The following is an 18,858-nucleotide window of genomic DNA, read 5'->3' as shown; positions in this document are numbered from 1 at the left end:
TAATACAAAATTCACACTTCCGATATAAAACGGTATAGTGTTAACTTCAGAGATGAGTTATCAATCTGTATCTTCGATGTAGAGTTTTGTATAAAATGTTGAAAACAAAATTTGTTACTTAATTACCCAAACAACGGTGCTCGGGAGACATGATTTCCCACATTTACAACGACCACGGTTCCTTTCGTACATCCACAATTGTACAAGCTTTGACGAGGTCTCAGAAAGAGTTGTTCAAAAGTGTCCCCATTGGCCAACGCTGTCCCGTCACCATCCATAAGCGCCTGGACTAGGTAGCACATAAACTTATTCACAGACACACCCGGCTTGGTATATTGCACATGTACATACTACATAATGCTGCTCTTGTTGCACACAATATGTGCCTGAGTGTATTAATAAACTTGTCTTGTCTTGTCTTGGAAAAGACTAAACTGAGTCGGCATAACAGCCTCAATTAGTCTTCCTTTTTGTACCAAAAAATAGTTTTTCTTGCTTTGACCCTATTTGATATGTTTGTTTGCGCGTACATCAAAACCACTTATATTTCTATCAATGACAGTATCAAATCCATATCTGGTGATGTAGGCTGATCAATCATCATTCTAAAGGCTAAATCTCCAAATGTCTTCCAAAACAGTCTTTTTGTCTTTTCCAAGCAAACGAAGATACCGTACCACAACCGGTAGAACAGAGGAAGTGTATATAATTGGTCGATGCCTAATGCAAATGAAAGGTTATTGAAAGATATATATCTGACACTTATTCCCCCTATAGCCAACGGAATAGCAAAACAGCAATATCAGTATCGACTGTTCAAATCAGGACTGGTTTAAGTTCGTGTTTCATTGCATCATACACACGAACCATGATTATAGTGTCATCATCTTCATGTGAAAATGGTGCTAAATTTGATACATCATCACGTGGTGGATAAAATGGAACATCATGAGCATTTGTTGATACACCTTCCTTTTCCTGAAAATATTATTGAGTAAGCTGCTGAAACAACTGAAAAGCTCTTTCTCATTGTCGTCATCTCTCAGAACAAAATGCCAATTTTAAGAAATTTTTCTTACACCCTGGATTCGTCTGCGTACTTTCTTTCCCCGCTTTTTTTTAGCAGCCTTAAAACAATTGTCAATGTACGCATGCACGACTACATCCACTCTTGTAAAACTATTAACTAAACACCTCAAATAGACATACAAACAAATCTTACAAAGACGCCAGCAAAAAATATTGTTGACAGTAAGTTTGACTAAAATATCAGTAAATAAGTTTTTGTAGGTGATATAAATTGACAAAGACACAAAAACAAAAGGTTCTGTTGCTAAATTTATCTTTCGTACATTTGTATGTAGCATACACTTTCTCGATATAGTACAAATTAAGTATATTATGAATATAAGGGTACACAAAGTGAAAAAACGTGTAAAACCCGTTGCGTCCGAATTATATCCAAACACACACCTAAACCAGGAACGCACAGAGTAACAAAAAATCACTTCAGACGTTATATGACAAAAGGAAATTAAATGTAATAAATAGCACACAGAAAATAAAGGGGAAAAAGAGCAAAATGAGGTACACAACTTCAGTATAATATGTATAACTCAAACTCATCTTGTATTATTTGTGAAGTAGACAATACATTTTTTATCTAGAAGGTCTTTGTACTTTTCGATGAACTTTCTGTTAAGAAAAATTAAGAGACGTTCTTTGACAAAAGCATGAAAATATTGTTAAAAAATCTTGTGTTTGAACACAAGTAGCTTCTGCATGTTCTTGAATAAAGCATTTTGAAGAAATGTATATTCTTTGACCTAAATAATTATCCGATAAGAGGAAATAAAAGACATACACCGACTTTCAACTAATCAAGTTCCAGGATACTTATTTACCACGCTAATATAAAGCAATTTACAGATAACTTACAGCTATGAAAAATACTTGAATACACTTAATTGAATATTGAAATAATTTTATTGAATATTGAACATTAAAGAATAAAATGAGACACAAAGGTGTTTATTATATGTTCGCTATGATAAACGAATCGGTTAAGCCTAAGTTAAATAGTTTTGGTTTCCGGTATTCAGTAAATGTAATATATCTGGCTAATTAAATAATATATTGTTTTCCCATATATTCGTTCCATAGGTATCAAAACACCTTTCTGTTTTAATAATACAAACTTTTGAAAGAACAAGGTATGACAAACTCTTTAGTTCAAAATCAAAGGATTATATATATCTATCGATCAAACAACGTAGTAATATATATATATTTCCCATATTTTCGTTCCATAGCTATGAAAGCACCTTTCTGTCTTAATAAAAAAAAAGTTTTGAAAGAACAAGGTATGACAAACTCTTTAGTTCAAAATCAAAGGGTTATATAAATCTAATAAACAACGTCTTTTAGTTCTTCAAACGACCATTTGTTATCGTTATCAAGGTTTACATTTTCTCACATTTGATGGTTTTGGTTTTAAACTTCTTGCATTAGACAAAAAACCAACGGCAGAAACGTTTCCTTTCACAATATTTATATCTTTTAAATAACTTTTTTTCAGCCAATGTATTGTACCTACTGACACCTGAATTTAAATTGACAGTTTAAATTGAATACAAAAGAGTAAAGACACTGCTAGTATAATTGCGGAAAAAATGAAATATCTAGTATAATTATTAAGCTAGGTAAGTGTTTAACTTCGTTCAATACGTATGAGATTCTCGAACAGTCGCTCCTGACTCGTTTTTGTCATTTAAACATTTGGTTTTAACCTTATGACACTACATATGATTGTGAGATACACAAATATAACATAAAAATTGTTAAACAAGACACATAAAAAATTTGAGAAAACATAAATGAATAAATAAATTGAGTATAATAGATAGATGAAACAATAATAATGAAAAATAGAAATGAAGACATAAAAAAAAAAAATATATTTAAAAAGAACACAAAAAAAAAAAAAAAGTTTTGCTGCTAAAAGCCAGACAGACCAGGATGCAAAGTTAAACATATTTCGGTACCTTATTCTTAGGGCGTGAGCTGAATGTATGTATATATACCTTTTACTACACACGTATGACATGTATATGTTAAAACAATAAGTTTAAACTATATCCTGAATGTTCATTTCTATTACTTCTTTAACAATTATTTCTCTTTTTGGTTTCACTTTTGAAACTGTCAGTCGTCCTTCTGAGTGCATGGTTTTGATAAAAACAACAATGTTGATAATATCCATCATAGAAGAAATAAAGAAAAATGAGCATGCCATAAGTGCCATAAAAAATCCTGATGATAAATTATCTTCATCTGGATAAAAGACTTTTGGTTCATAGAAAGTAGGATCAAGCATGGAACGGTAATGGGTTGAATATTTATTCATTGCAAATGCCAAACAGAAACCTGCAATATAAAAATCGAGACAAATAACTTTTTCTTCGTTTTTTTTTAAAGTATATACTACAGTTAACCTTTAATTCGGTTAAATTTGTAAAAAATAAATTGATGTGATTTGAACATTGTTGCGTAATACTTGTAAAAAATAATTGATGTGATTTGAACATTGTTGTGTAATACTATGTATGATTATTACTAGTTTGCTTGGAAAATTAGTTCAGTAAAGAAGTTTTTCAGTTCTTATACATGATTTGCTCTCTTATTGCTACACGATCTCACTAACGTTCGGGAGTATTGAATCGGTTTTTTCTTGTGTTAGTGTTGCAATTTTTAGTTTTGTGTATTTTTTACTATGACTTCTTCGATTTTTGCATTGACATTGTTAGTTTGTTTTCGAATTTTGGGTTTGATTGTCTTCTTGATAACTTTCGCCTTTCTTTTCCGAACCTTTGTTAACAGTTTAAATGTGGATTTATTTACGATATTCCTACAATTCAGGAGTACTTGTGAACAACCACTGTTTGTCGTAAGGCTTGGTTGTACTCTTTAGTTTTCTATGTTGTGTACTGTTGTTTGCCTTTTCGTCTATCTTTGTTGTTTGCAACGACATTGTCAGTATGTTTTCGCTCACCTGATATTTTTATTTACAATTGATGCATGAAATAGTGCAACTGGGGTCATCACATTAACACATTTTTGTTAAACTATGTATGGGCTTTGCTCATTGTTCAAGGCCGTACGGTGACCTATAGTTGTTTATGTCTGTGTCATTTTGATCTCTTGGGGACAGTTGTCTCATTGGCAATCATACCACATCTTCTTTTTTATAGATACCCTTATGCTAATTATGGCCAAGTTTTGTTAAATTTTTCCCAGTTGTTTCAGGTGAAGACTTACGTAAAACATTACAATTTTTACGAAAATTGTTTAAAATGACTATGAAGGGAAATAACTCCTTATGAGGTCAATGGACCATTTTGGTCATGATGTCTTATTTGTAGATCTTACTTGCCGAACTATTGCTGCTTCCAGTTTATCTTAATCTATTATAAAATGAAAGATGATAACCAAAAACTGCAAATTTTCCTTAAAATGACTTATTTATGGGCAGCAATACCCAAACAGCTTGTCTGATTCGTTTGAAAATGTCAGGACAGATAGATATCTACCTGATGAACATTTGTATTCATTATCAAATTTGCTTTAAATGCCTTAGTTTCAGAGATATACACCTAAAACAACAGTTTACCTTTATCTCCTATTTTTTGTCGGCCATCTTTATTGGGTGGTGGGGTCATTGGACACATTTAAACAAGAGATCCCAATAATGATTACGGCCAAGTATGGCTAAATTTTGCCCAGTAGTTTCAGAAGAGAAGATTTTTGTAAAAGATTACAAAACCTTACGAAAAATTGTTTAAGATTTACAATGAAGGGCAATAACTACTTAAGGGGTCAACTGACCATTTTAGTTATGTTGACTTGTTTGTAGATTTTACTTTGCATAACATTATTGCTGCTTACAGTTTATCTCTATCTTTAATAATATTCAAGACAATAACAAAAAACTGCAAAAATTTCTTAAAATTCCAAATCCCGGGCAGCAACCCAACAACCGATTGTCTGATTTATCTAAAAATTTAAGAACAGATAGATCATCACCTCATGAACATTTTTGTCAGATTTGTTCTAAAAACTTTAACTTCAGAGACGTAAGCCAAAAACTGCATTGTACCCCTATGTTCTAGTTTTAGCCATGTCTGCCATCTTTGTTGGCAAGCGGGGTCATCGAACACATTTTTAAAACTAGATAAATTTTGCATTGTAGTTTTAGGGGAGAATATTTTTGTAAAAGTTAATGGACGATGGATGACGGATGACAGACGACGGACTACGGACGCCAAGTGATGCGAAAGCTCACTTTAGCCTGTAGGCCAGGTGAGCTAACAAAGGAATTTAGAACCTCCCGTCAAGATAATCGGTCGTTAAATAAACAGTATTTCAATATGTGTTATATGTTACCTGCAATAGTTGCCAAAATAGACGAGAAAATCCAGCAGTATATTACAAACATATCTTTTTTCTTCAGAACGGACATTAAAACGGCCACTTCAAGGACAGCAAATGAACCTGATCCAGTTCCAATAGAGGCCACAACCATTGTTCGAGGCAGTCGACGCCATTCATCTAAATATAAATAGAAAAGGAAACAGTTAATACGATATGTATCCAGTGAATAGTTATCAAGGGTACAAGGATTATAATTTAATACGCCACTTGACCTTGCAAATTATTTAAGTAACACTGTTTTATAAGTTATAACAAATAATGCATCCGTTTATCATTATCATTTGATTGCAATCATACACATTTCATGAACTTAAGTATACGTTTATATACGTTCAATTGCTCCTTCAATCTTTGTAGAATAGTACACTTTGAATTTGTTCATTGGGGAATAACTGGAAAGTAGAAGGCTGTTTTTGAATACAGGAGTTTTGAAGCTTGGTTAACAGGTTTTTGGTTAATAAGTTATATCTTGTAGGTATAATGGAATAATGATTAATAGAAATGTAATTTGCGTTCATTACAAAAAATATAAATATTTTCATAGTTTTTTAATAAAATGGTATATACGTTTACACTGTCTTATTTTAGGCCACTTTTTGATATGAATATTTACGATCCAAGCTCATAGAGTTGTAGTCCGTAGAAAGTTCTTTTACCATACGGGACAAATTATAATGATTAATAGCCGACCAGTCCAGTCTAATTACTGTAAATGGTGCATTATCAAATAAACCCGGATGTAACCAATATACAAATGTTTGAGTGTTCGGAGTAACCTGTCGATTCAAAAACTTTATATTTACGTTCTACAGGCGACTAGAACAGGTTAGTGAGAGAACACAGAAGGTAAAGAATAAGAAGATATTGTAAGATTGCCAATGAAACGACCATCTACCAGTATCCAAATAATGTAGATGTTAGCATATGGTTTTAAATTTTTAAAGTTATATCCATGGAATATCTATCCATTTCTGAGTTTATTGAAGAATTCAAAAGAGTGCACACGCTGAAATGTCTCGCCTTCTATACTAATCATTGATATTATGTTGATAGTCCTAAGTATAAAGCTAAGCTTTATTACAACTGTCACATAAACTTAACATTAACCAAGATAACTAAACAAAGACCTATGAACCTTGAAAAAGAGGTCCACAGGTCAGATGAACCATGCCAGGCAGACAGGTACAGCTAACAATGCTTCTATACAACATATATAGTTGACACATTACTTATAGTTTAAGAAAAATAGATCAAAACACAAAAACTTAACACTGTGCAATGAACCGTGAAAATGAGGTCACGGTTAAATAAAACCTGCTTGACTGACATAAAGATCATAAAATATTTCCATACACCAAATATAGTTGACCTATGGCATATAGCATTAGATAAAAAGACCAAAACTCAAAAACTTAACTTTGACCACTGAACCATGAAAATGAGGTCAAGGTCACATGACATCTGCCCGCTAGACATGTACACTTAACAATCATTCCATACAACAAATATAGTAGACCTATTGCATATGGTATGAGAAAAACAGACCAAAACACAAAAATTTAACTATAACCACTGAACCATGAAAATGAGGTCAAGGTAAGATGACACCTGCCAGTTGGACATGTACACCTTACAGTCCTTCCATACACCGAATATACTAGCCCTATTGCTTATAGTATCTGAGATATGGACTTGACCACAAAAACTTAACCTTGTTCACTGATCCATGAAATGAGGTCGAGGTCAAGTGAAAACTGTCTGACAGACACGAGGACCTTGCAAGGTACGCACATATCAAATATAGTTATCCTATTACTTATAATAAGAGAGAATTCAACATTACAAAAAAATTGAACTTTTTTTCAAGTGGTCACTGAACCATGAAAATGAGGTCAAGGACATTGGACATGTGACTGACGGAAACTTCGTAACATGAAGCATCTATATACAAAGTATGAAGCATCCAGGTCTTACACCTTTTAAAATATAAAGCTTTTAAGAAGTGAGCTAACGCCGCCGCCGTAGCCGCCGCCGCCGGATCACTATCCCTATGTCGAGCTTTCTGCAACAAAAGTTGCAGGCTCGACAAAAACCAAAAGTTTTTTTTTTCAATTTATTTAAACATCACTGCTTTATTATACCTAATTATCTATTTCCATTTAGATGACGAATATTAATAAAATAAACTCATCATAGATACCAGGATTGAAATTTCATATTTACACCAGACGCGCGTTTCGTCAACAAAAGACTCATCAGTTACGCTCGAATCAAAAAAAACATTTTTTTAATTCGAGCGTAACTGATGAGTCGTTTTATTTTATTAATATTCGTCATCTAAATGGAAATAGATAATAAGGAATAATAAAGCAGTGATGTTTAATTAAATTGAAAAAAAAATTTTGATTTTGAATTCTTCAATAAACTTAGAAATGAATAGATATTCCATGGATATAACTTTAAAAATTTAAAACCATATATATGGTTATAAAGGAAATGGCGATACAGTTTATTCTCAGGCATACCGGTTGATCTTTTTCGGGGTGGTGTAGAAGATTTTTAAATTTACTGTTAACAAAGTTTTGAATTTTTTAGATACTGAGGCTTTTCTATCTCAGGAAAAGATAACCTTAGCTGTAGTTGGCAAAACTATTACGAATTTTGGTCCTCAATGCTCTTCAACTTCGTACGTTTATTTGGCCATTTCCTTTATAAGCATCGTATCTACCCCAGAGGGTCTGATAAGCATATAACTTGTTCGTTTTACCGCCCATCCCATAGTCTGTACCGCTGTCGTACAAATTCCACTTCACTGATTTAGAATAAGATCCACTACACAATATAAGCGCCAACAAAAGAAACAAAATTGAAAAAATCATTAAAACATTTGCAAAAGTTAAAATCTTCAGTATCCTTTTAAATTTCTTAAAATTTGTAAAACACATCTTCAGTTTATTCTTATTCAGAAAAAGTAAAGTACTGTTGGACTATTACTAAAAACTGTAATTTGAGTTATCCCCCGTAAATCCCTTTATTATGTGAATAACGCTTGATCTGTTATTATATTATATATTGAGATTTCATATCTAATGTGCAAAGTGCATCACATAGCCAAAACAAAACGAAAATCATAGTTTATGTTGATAAATGACAAACTGCCAAAAAAAATATGAATAAACAATCAAAAATGTTAAGCACGGAATACGACTCGTAAACATAATTTTGAAAAGTTTATGTCATATCTTTGTTTCTTGACGATGAAAGTATACGCTTCGAGTATATGATTCCTCTTCTATTAATACGATGCAAATGTATAAATAGAAGACAAATCTATGGCCCAAGAACCTGCACGTTGCTTTACACGTAAAGGATATTTTTTCGACGTCAAACTGAAACATATTGGAATAACTGCGCATGTTTTGACAGATTGAAAACGAGTACATGGACACTTCTTTTTTTTTTTCTTTTAAAAAGACATTAGGCTTGATTATGTGTATTATTATTCTTAAAATTTGAAAACATAGTTTATTCTATGACACATCTTCAGTCTATTCTCAGTCAGAAAAAGTAAAGTACAGTTGGACTGTTGCAAAACACTGCAATTGGAATAATCCACGTTTATCCATTTATTATATGAAAAGGCTTGATCTGTTATCATATTGGGTATTGAATTTGATAAGACACGGATATATTTCATATTTTATGTGAAACGTGCATCACATAGCCAAACAAACGGAGGAAACTCATAATTTAAAATGATAAATGACAAACTGCCAAAAAATATATAAATAAGCAATAAAGGACTTTTAAGCAGTTGATGTAATACGACTGGTAAACATATTTTGAAATGTTTAGTTTCATACCTTAGTTTCTTGGCGATTAAAACATATACTTTTCAAATCTATTCTTCTTCTTCTTCTATTTTTAACGATACAAATGTATAAATAGATAAAATATTTAAATTATACGGATTAAAGTCAAATCTAATGGCTCAAGGACCTACACGTTGCTTAATACGAGAAAATAGACCCCTCTTTTACAGATAATACATTATGCTTGGTTATGTGTGAAATTATTCGTCATACCAATTTGTATGACAAAATCATCGATGAATTTATTATTATTCACTAAATTATAGATGAAAATACAACGCAAAATGCTGGTATTTTCTCACATCAGGAACATGTAATTAAATGAATTATTTCCAACGAATTGTTTCACAAATTTAGACCTATGTAGAAAAACTTCAAAGTACAAAAGCTTTTACAAAAAACTGCTTGTGTTTATATTTGAAGCAAAAAAGTAAGGTATGTCTGTCCAACCGATGGAAATATTTAAGAAATCGAAAGTAAACGTCTAAAATTTCGACAACATATATCTCTAATAGGAGCACACTATGGTATATTTCTTTTATAACTTGATTTAACTTCTATAACTTGCCGTTGTTCCTTCTAATATAGTTTTCAAATCTGATATGCAAAGATAAAAAAAAAAAAATAATAGAAGCAAAATAATTTCTTCATGGAACTGTTTTATAATTTTTATGAAAATAGATAAAGGCAGATGTGGTGTGAGTGCCAATGAGACAACTCTATATCCAAATAACAATTTAAAAAAGTAAACCATTATAGGTTAAAGTACGGCCTTCAACACGGAGCCTTGGCTCACACCGAACAACAAGCTATAAAGGGCCTGAAAATTACTAGTATAAAACCATTCAAACGGGAAAAGCACGTCAGGTTTTTGTGGCGTTCGTATTGCTTAGTCTTTATTTTCTATGTTTTGTCTTGTGTATTATTGTTTGTCTGTTTCTTTTTTCAGCCATGGCGTTGTCAGTTGTTTTTTTGTCGATCTATGAGTTTGAATGCTCCACTGGTATCTTTCGCCCCTCTTTTATACTGCTTACCAATCTTCATAATTTGTTCCATGTTAGATTATGATGATGTAATGTAATTTTGTTAGATATATGGCGCTTACCAGCATTTCCTTTAGATTGTTTTAGCCACAATTGATTTCTTGGGCAATTTTAGAAAACATAAATAACAAAATAACAGTGTATACACTCTTAGGATTATAGAACTCAATAAAAGTAGTTCAGACAGAGGGACGACAAACATTGGTTACCAAGGAATAGTATCCGTTTTTATGACAGAATAGGCTAAATTGTAGCAAGAAACCTGTTTTTTGTGTAAGGCGATTCTGAATTCATAATTAATAGGATAATATACAGAAGAAAATGATACAGTTTTGACCATTTTGCATTTGTCATAAAATAGACGTATAATTAAAACAAAAGATTATGTTCATACATTTAACATATGGAAAATCTATTTCACATAAACCTAACAGATTTTATGACTTTTTTTATAAATTGAAGGGCACCATAAAGAACATGATGTTCGTATGAAAAAACGGGGCCTTATAATATTTTTCAGTTTGTATTTATATTGCATGTTGATTAATGCTAGTAATTTATAGTAGAGTGTGTGATAAGCAAGACATGTCAAAATAATTTTGAGGTATTTTTAATTATATTGGTTTATGTATTCAATAAATATTAAATGCATTTATCAAAATGAAAGTATGGATTAGCGTGTCAACAGTCTGAAATAAATGTAACTTTCGAGCAGTATTTATGTTATTTTATCAAATAATGATTTGTATGTACATTTGTGAGCTACAGTTGTCTCCAGGACTAATTTATATGCATTTTCTTGACTTATTGCTATGAAGCACGTACGATGTACATTTCTAGTTACAATATCAATTAATATACAAATAAAACAAATGTCAACAAGTGACATATAAAACTATGAGTTATATCTTTTTGAAAAAATATAGATTTTCTATAACCCATGAATAGAAAAAAGTAAAATCACAAAAATACTGAACTCCGAAGAAAATTCAATCGGAAAGTTCCTAATCACATGGCAAATTCAAATGACAAAACACATCAAACGACTTGACAACAACTGTCATATTCCTGACTTGGTACAGGCCTTTTCAAATGTAGAAAATGGTGGGTTGAACCTGGTTTTATAGCGCTAAACCCCTCACTTGTACGACAGTATCATCACATTCCATTATAACTGCAACGATACGTTAACATAACAGACTAAATAAATAAAATAGTCAAAATATGGGTACAAAAGTATGATAGATTTTATTTCAGAAATCGACCGAGATTAAAAATCTACCAGAAGTTCTTTAGAATTTTTAAGAATCCCCATAATAGAACAATAACATAATGACCGGATCTTTAAACGTACAGAGTCACGTTATACGAACCAAAGAAACAAAAAAAAGACTCATTTTCTAAACACACCAGCAAAAATGAAAGATAATACATACACATTGACGGGATGTATAAGTACCGAGCCACGTCTAAAGGATATCGCAGATAACAATCCAAACAGCAAAAGTAATATTGATAATAGAACAAAACAAATGAAAGAACACTATAATTACCGTAGCCGAATTTGACAAAAAAAACTTACATTATATTTTGTCCTCAATCTGCTCTTGAACTTTGTGTTTTACTTGGTTTTGTCTATCTTTGTGATTTGAGCGTCACTATTGGTTTACTAAACGCTCGTTTAGTGTACAACATTGAATCATGGTATCTATTATGAGTATATTTAAAACAACTGGTTTCCTATCCGATAATATCACAATCCTAGAAGTTAGCACTTCGGTGTTGACATGGTATTTTATATATAGTCAAAATTAGAAATTAACAGATAGGCAATCTTTGAGCATTTCTTTAAATACCTAAGCTGTATTTGATAAAACCTTTTGGAAATTTGGACCCGCTATCTAATTTGTGCTTTATTTCTTCTCTACAACATTTGTGAGTATGTCAAGGACCTAAAATTCGCAAGGAGTTGTGCCATAAAAGTTAAGATAATTGATTTCTTGAGTTCGCCAGACAAGCATTTCGCCCACATAATACTTTAGTGAATCTTCACAAAAAATGGACTGAAATGTTTACATCAACTCATCGTAGATACCAGGTTATCAGCCTGATGTCCACAAAACCCCAGTAGTGAATCAGTGACGCTTTGATCATTAACGTTAACAGATTTCTATGAACAAAATACTAGAAAATTTTAAATCTTGATAATTTTCTGTAATAAGTTCTCACAACGTCTTTGATATTTCCACCCATGCCATAACCAAAAACACATAAAAAAAAACAACTTATCTTCGAGAAGTAATCAAAAATGGTTTCTACAATACAAATGGTACCATATTCTACAACTGTATTAGTTGGAGATATAATTCTAAATATTTTATTCAATAATGAGTCTTTATGTAAATATGATACACCGAACGTAAAAATTAACAATCAGTATGCTGGAGATTGTCATTGGTAACATAGTTTTGATTTGGTTGTCGGCACTTCTATGTTAACTGGGTCATTATTGCTTAATTGATTTCCAATGGGCGGTAATGGTAACGTTTTCCTTTGTAGCTCATTTCATATCGGTAAAGTTGGATATGTATGGTTGCTCATTTCGAAAGCTGCGACATTTTCACATAATGTGGTTAAATTTTCGGGCTACTAAATGAGATGTATTGTTCTGTCAATCAGCATAACTTTAAAATCCTTTCGTGATGCGGCTCGTCGTGGTAAAATATCCCCCTTTTTATATTAGATATTTTGATTACATTCGATTGCTCCATAGTTTTTCACTCATTTATTACGTTATACATATGGTCTCCTTTTTATTTGTATTGTAGTCCTGTAATATTATGTTGTCATTTCAATGTTATATTTAACTTTGCCGTTAAAGTGCGAGGTTTGGCATGCCATAAAACCAGGTTCAACCCACCACTTGTATTCCCCTTTAAAAGTGTCCTGTACCAAGTCAGGAAGATGGCCATTGTTATAATATTGTTCGTTTCTGTGTGTGTTGCATTTTAACGTTGAGTCGTTTGTGTTTTCTCTTATTTTTGAGATAAGACGTGGCACGGTACTTGTCTATCCCAAATTCATGTATTTGGTTTTGATGTTATATTTGTTATTCTCGTGGTGTTTTGTCTGTTGCTTGGTCCGTTTCTGTGTGTGTTGCGTTTCGGTGTTGTGTCGTTGTTCTCCTCTTATATTTAATGCGTTTCCCTCGGTTTTAGTTTGTTACCCCGATTTTGTTTTTTGTCCATGGATTTATGAGTTTTGAACAGCGGTATACTACTGTTGCCTGTATAGATTATATATGCTGCACTTTTTTTTTTCGGTCGTATGAATTTTCACGTGACCAGCAACAATTAATCGTTTTTCTATTTCTTTACTTTTCACTTTTATGCGTTCCTGGGATGCGATTCGGACACATGGATTTTTTAAAGTGTTCTTTCTGTTTTGTGTAATTTTGTATTTATATTTACTTTATGGAGAAAGCGTAAACTATATACGGTATGTACTACTATCACCCCAAAATTCATTATTTTAAACAACAAGGTTAGTTCAATTGCGACAGTAAAACCCATGTTTTACGTAGTCAAAGCTGAAAATTCAACAACAAATCAGTACAGTTCAGATATTATGTTGGTGAAACAAACAAAAAATAAAAAAGACTAAAATAGTCCGGCCGATTGGTGCAGATATAGAGCAGAATTGCTCACTTGATGAGGAAAGCATGAAACTTTGCATAGTAGTTTTTGGTTATATACCCTTTGATTTCAGCTATGGACCCACTCTGAAAAATCCAATATGGCTGCCATTTTCAAGATGGCGGAAAACGGTATAAAATTCAAGATTGTCCTAAATGTATTCTATATATTAATTTCGGAAACTAAAGTAATGATTCTTTAAAAATGGACTTCATGTTCTTGAATTTGTTATCAATTAATTCTAAAGTATAGAAAAAATAATTTGGGTATTTCTATACCACATTGTTGCAAAGTTGTAACAAGTTGCAAATATGGTTGCATATACAAAAACAAATAGTGAAATTCAAAATGTTAATGAATATGTTACATGTTATTGTAATTGTTTTAATGGTTGGAATGAAATAGGTTGAAACGAGTCGATTGACGTTAATATACATGTAGGTCGGTTAAATGTGGTGGAATAGTAGGCAACTCATCTGAACTTTGAGGCAGTGCCGAGGGCACCTTGTCTCGTGTCTCTTCAATGCCACGTCTTACGTCACTTATCGCGTTTTCATCTGCCGTTCCCACTACATCGTCAAATTATTCTATTTAATCAATAGGTGTACCTTTCGTCAGGCAGATTAGACAATTGCCATCATTTAAAATGGTTAAGGGGCAACAATTTCCTTTTCCAACTACGTGCGTAATCAATTTGCAGCATTTCAGCGAGCATGGTCCTAAAATGCACTCCTGGTCAGCACTTTTATTAGTTTTAATGGTAACAGTCATGTTTGAATTTGGCGGAACTGTGATGGTTCGTTTTATTCAAACTAGCTGAGTTAAAATCTCGTTTCCACTATTAACAAATGGCGCATTTATCACTTTATTGTTGATGGTAATTGTGGGAGTACTCAGGTTTATCACTACGATCAGTGTGTCCAAAATAACTAGCCTAAGTATAACATCGTCTGTTAATGGCTCTTTGCACACATCCCATTGTATGTTCACTCTATTAATGTCGAGAGTCGTTCCTTATAATCTTCCCAATAACAAGCTGTTAACCCAAACCACGTAGCGTTACGTTCTCCAAATCTCCATTTTCTGCCGGGATTCATTTCTCATTTACTAATGTTATCATTGCAGCAGTGTCCACAAGCATGCTCACATTTTGGTCATGTATAGTACCTCGTACTATTAAGCTCTTTCAAATGGTTCGTCTAATGACAATACTGGACGAGGCAGTGGGCCTCTATTCGATTTTGTGATAAGGTGATGTTTCATTGCCAATAGACTTTGAAATCTGAGTTGTCCAACTGGCCCGACCCTTTGCTCCATTGTTAGGGTTACACTTTGATTTGCTCCGTATCCTGGTGAAGGTGACCGTTGTCTGAAATATTCGGGATTTCTGGAGTTTGTCCGTGGAGATGCTAACCGTTGTCTTTAGGGACTATATGATCTCTAGCTTAGTGGGAGTGTTGTTGATCAATAGGCATTAGGCTTTGGTGTACTTCTATCTGCCGATTTACCGCGATTGTATTGCTCAAGAGATCTTCCACGTTTATATTGATCTTCATTGAACTGGTGATCTTCCATGATTTTTGTATCAGAAGAACCGAGATTATCTTGATCGGCCAATCCAAAGTTATGCTGATTAGTTGAAAGCATAACATCAGCTAGTTTTGTGACAATTTGTGTGAGGTTATGCAACTCATAATCCAAAGGACTGCTCATATTTTCTTTATCGGTCGGTGATATTGCGCCATCAGCAAAGTAGACTTGTCGATTGTCATAATTGGCACTTTTTTTTATCCATATATCGCCATCTGGTTTGCTTTTGAGGTTTTTAATTGTTTTAACGCCTTCTTGAATGTTTCTGGGTTCCTCTCTATTACATGCCTTGAAGAATCTTTGTCTTTACGACCTCGACGGAATGTTTTGGTTCCAAACTGGTTTGATCGTCTTTCTTGCTGAAGCGCTGTTCCAAATGAATGCTTTTTTAAAGCCTTGGAATCATCATCTGTGTTTACCATGCGAGCGTACTCAAAGCCAACATCGGCTGGGCAATCGGGGGCCTACACACATTTTTTCCTGATTTCCCATGGTCATCTACCGGCAGTTCGTTCAAATTGGTAAATGAACGACTTCCAAGTGATGGATCCTCTTCAATTGAGTTTTTGCATTTTTGGCAGCTGTGAGTTTCGGCTCCGGTCCCTTGCACATAGATTTTCGGGTATATTCTCTCTCTAGTGAGGAATCTGTAGAAGAGGTATTGCCACACTTTTTTTGTTTCCTCTGTCCTTTCCTGGATCGGTCAATGGAGTCAACTTGCTGTTATGGGAAGCATATTAGAGCTCCAGAAGCGGACGAGGTTGTCATAATTGGAGTGATAAATGTGGGATTTGACATTAACTCGACGGGGATGATACTGTGGGGATGATACTGTAAGTAGACACTGCATTCAGCATTGGAGAAACTTGATAGAATCCACTTGCAGCCAATTGTTTCTCTAATGGTGTGCTGATCAGAACCAAATATTATTGACTCATAGTAGATGGCTAGTGTGCGTAAGAAGACACATAAGCCTTTTACTGGTATCCTTGATTAGTGCTAGAGGTTTATAGTATGTTCTTAAATGGAGATTGTTGTTGAATAATTTGAACTGTCTCATGCAGGGCCAAGGGCCCTGACATAGGACTTTTGTCTTAAGTTGAAGACACCATTCAACAGAGTTGGTGCGATTAATGGTTCATGCGAACTACAATTGGGAAAGACCCACGGCATGGATTTTGTTGTGTACTTTTGGTAAACTTGCGTTGTACTGGCTAAGGTCAAATTTTGGCTTAGATGATGTGTCCATTGCAAAATATAAACTTCTTTATTTCGATTATCCACTAATTCATTTAAAACAGATGCCAGTTGTTGGAAGGTATCCTGCTGTTCAAATGCACTATTAAATAGAACTGTGTCTCCTTCCTTAGTTGTTGTCAGCTTGTCCATTCGTCTCACCACAAGATTGAATATCTTATTGGTCTGACCATCAATTCCGCCAAGCAATTATTACTAGCCTTGTGGTCTATCCTGTCTTCAGACTGCTGAAGTTGCTGAAATATTGCTTTTATCTGTTTGTTATTAATATTTATTGCCTGTTTTTGTTCAGTTTGAAAAGTAATGAGACCAACACATATTTTATATATTCGCTCTTCGCTCTGTTTTATATTGCGGTAAATCTCAGCTGTTCTTTGAGCATTTGATTTTCTATCTGCTAAATATTCTTGGTACAATTGTGTAATAGTCATTTCTGAGCTGTTCTCTGTTAAAGTGTCTTCAGCTGTGGGTTTCTCCATACCCCCAAGTGATTCAGTTTCTGCCATTTCAATGATCTTGTCCTTGTTGTCCTCAATTCCTGCCATTACACTGATATGTGTTTAACTAATTCTCAATTCACAGTTTAATGTCTCAAATTGCAAAATATTGCGACCCAAGAGATAAGATAGGAACTGAATAATATCTTAAGGCAGATAAATCCCAAATCACAGCTTTTATGTGTGACCCAAGACAACAAATAGTGCAGCTTTTAATTAAAGCTACTACTGCAGCTTTTTATGAAAGCTACTACTTTGTGTATGAAATGGCAAGCAAGGCAAAATCAGAAAGGACAGAACTGGGACAGATACCAAATGACACTATACATCAATAAAATGCTTATATTCAGGTCAATTATCAATAATGAATATTTGCTTATTTTTCAAGGCGGCCATTTTGAAAATAGCCGCCATTTTGTATTTCAAAAATAGATCAAAACAAAATCTTGCGTAGTACACCAATTCATTCAAATATGTTGATTTTTGTGCACCCAGCATCAAATCCACTGTGGTTTGTGCAATACTGGAAAATATTTTAGAAGGTACGGCAGCCATCTTGAAATAAGCCGCCATATTGAATTTTGATGGTGGGTCCATAGCTAATATTGCTCAGTACACAAAAATGTACCATCATGCAAAAATTGGTGCTTTCCTCATTATTTGAGCAATTTTTTCACCGATCGGCCGGACTAAAATTCTTCTATTTGTTTTCTTTCTTTTAAGTGCACTAAGTTTCAATCCAAAAGTCATTGTGTGTACTTGTACAACAAATAAAAATTTTAAAATATTTTTTTAATTGTGTATGCACTTACGGGCACTTATGGACGACCTCAAAAGTTCAATGTAGGATAAACAACTTCCTTCATATAGTATTTTCACTGACCCCTATCCCCCTTCTTAATTTAATTTGGGAAAAATTGATAGACCAATAAGGATATATAAAATCGATCTCAATTAAACAAAACTTGCAGCTATTTGATTTTTTGATGTCGTCCCTCAATAGCCATGAGGTAAAATGGTTCATACACGTATGTTTTTAAATACAGGAATCTTATATATTTTAAACTATTTACCAGTACTGATACTTAAAAAAGAACCCTTATATATGCATACAAAGTAAAATCACAAAAATACTGAATTCCGAGGACTATTCCAAACGGAAAGTCACTTATCAATTTTATTTTCTCTTTTTAAAAGCTATCTACAAATTATATTTTAGTTAAGCACAGTAGTCACATAGTATTATACTCGTTAACTGTAGCGATCATTGCTTTGCTTTCTTTCATTTTTAATATTAAAATTTAATTTAACTCTCCAATGTTGCACTTTTTATTTCATGAGAAAATAATTTTGGATGTAATAAGTCTTCTAGATCTAATATCAGCTGATAGACATAAATTTGTCATGTTGCCGT

This window comes from Mytilus galloprovincialis, chromosome 12 (genome assembly GCF_965363235.1).
Source record: "Mytilus galloprovincialis chromosome 12, xbMytGall1.hap1.1, whole genome shotgun sequence".
Lineage (NCBI taxonomy): Eukaryota > Metazoa > Mollusca > Bivalvia > Mytilida > Mytilidae > Mytilus > Mytilus galloprovincialis.
Note: the sequence above shows the minus strand (reverse complement) of the source record.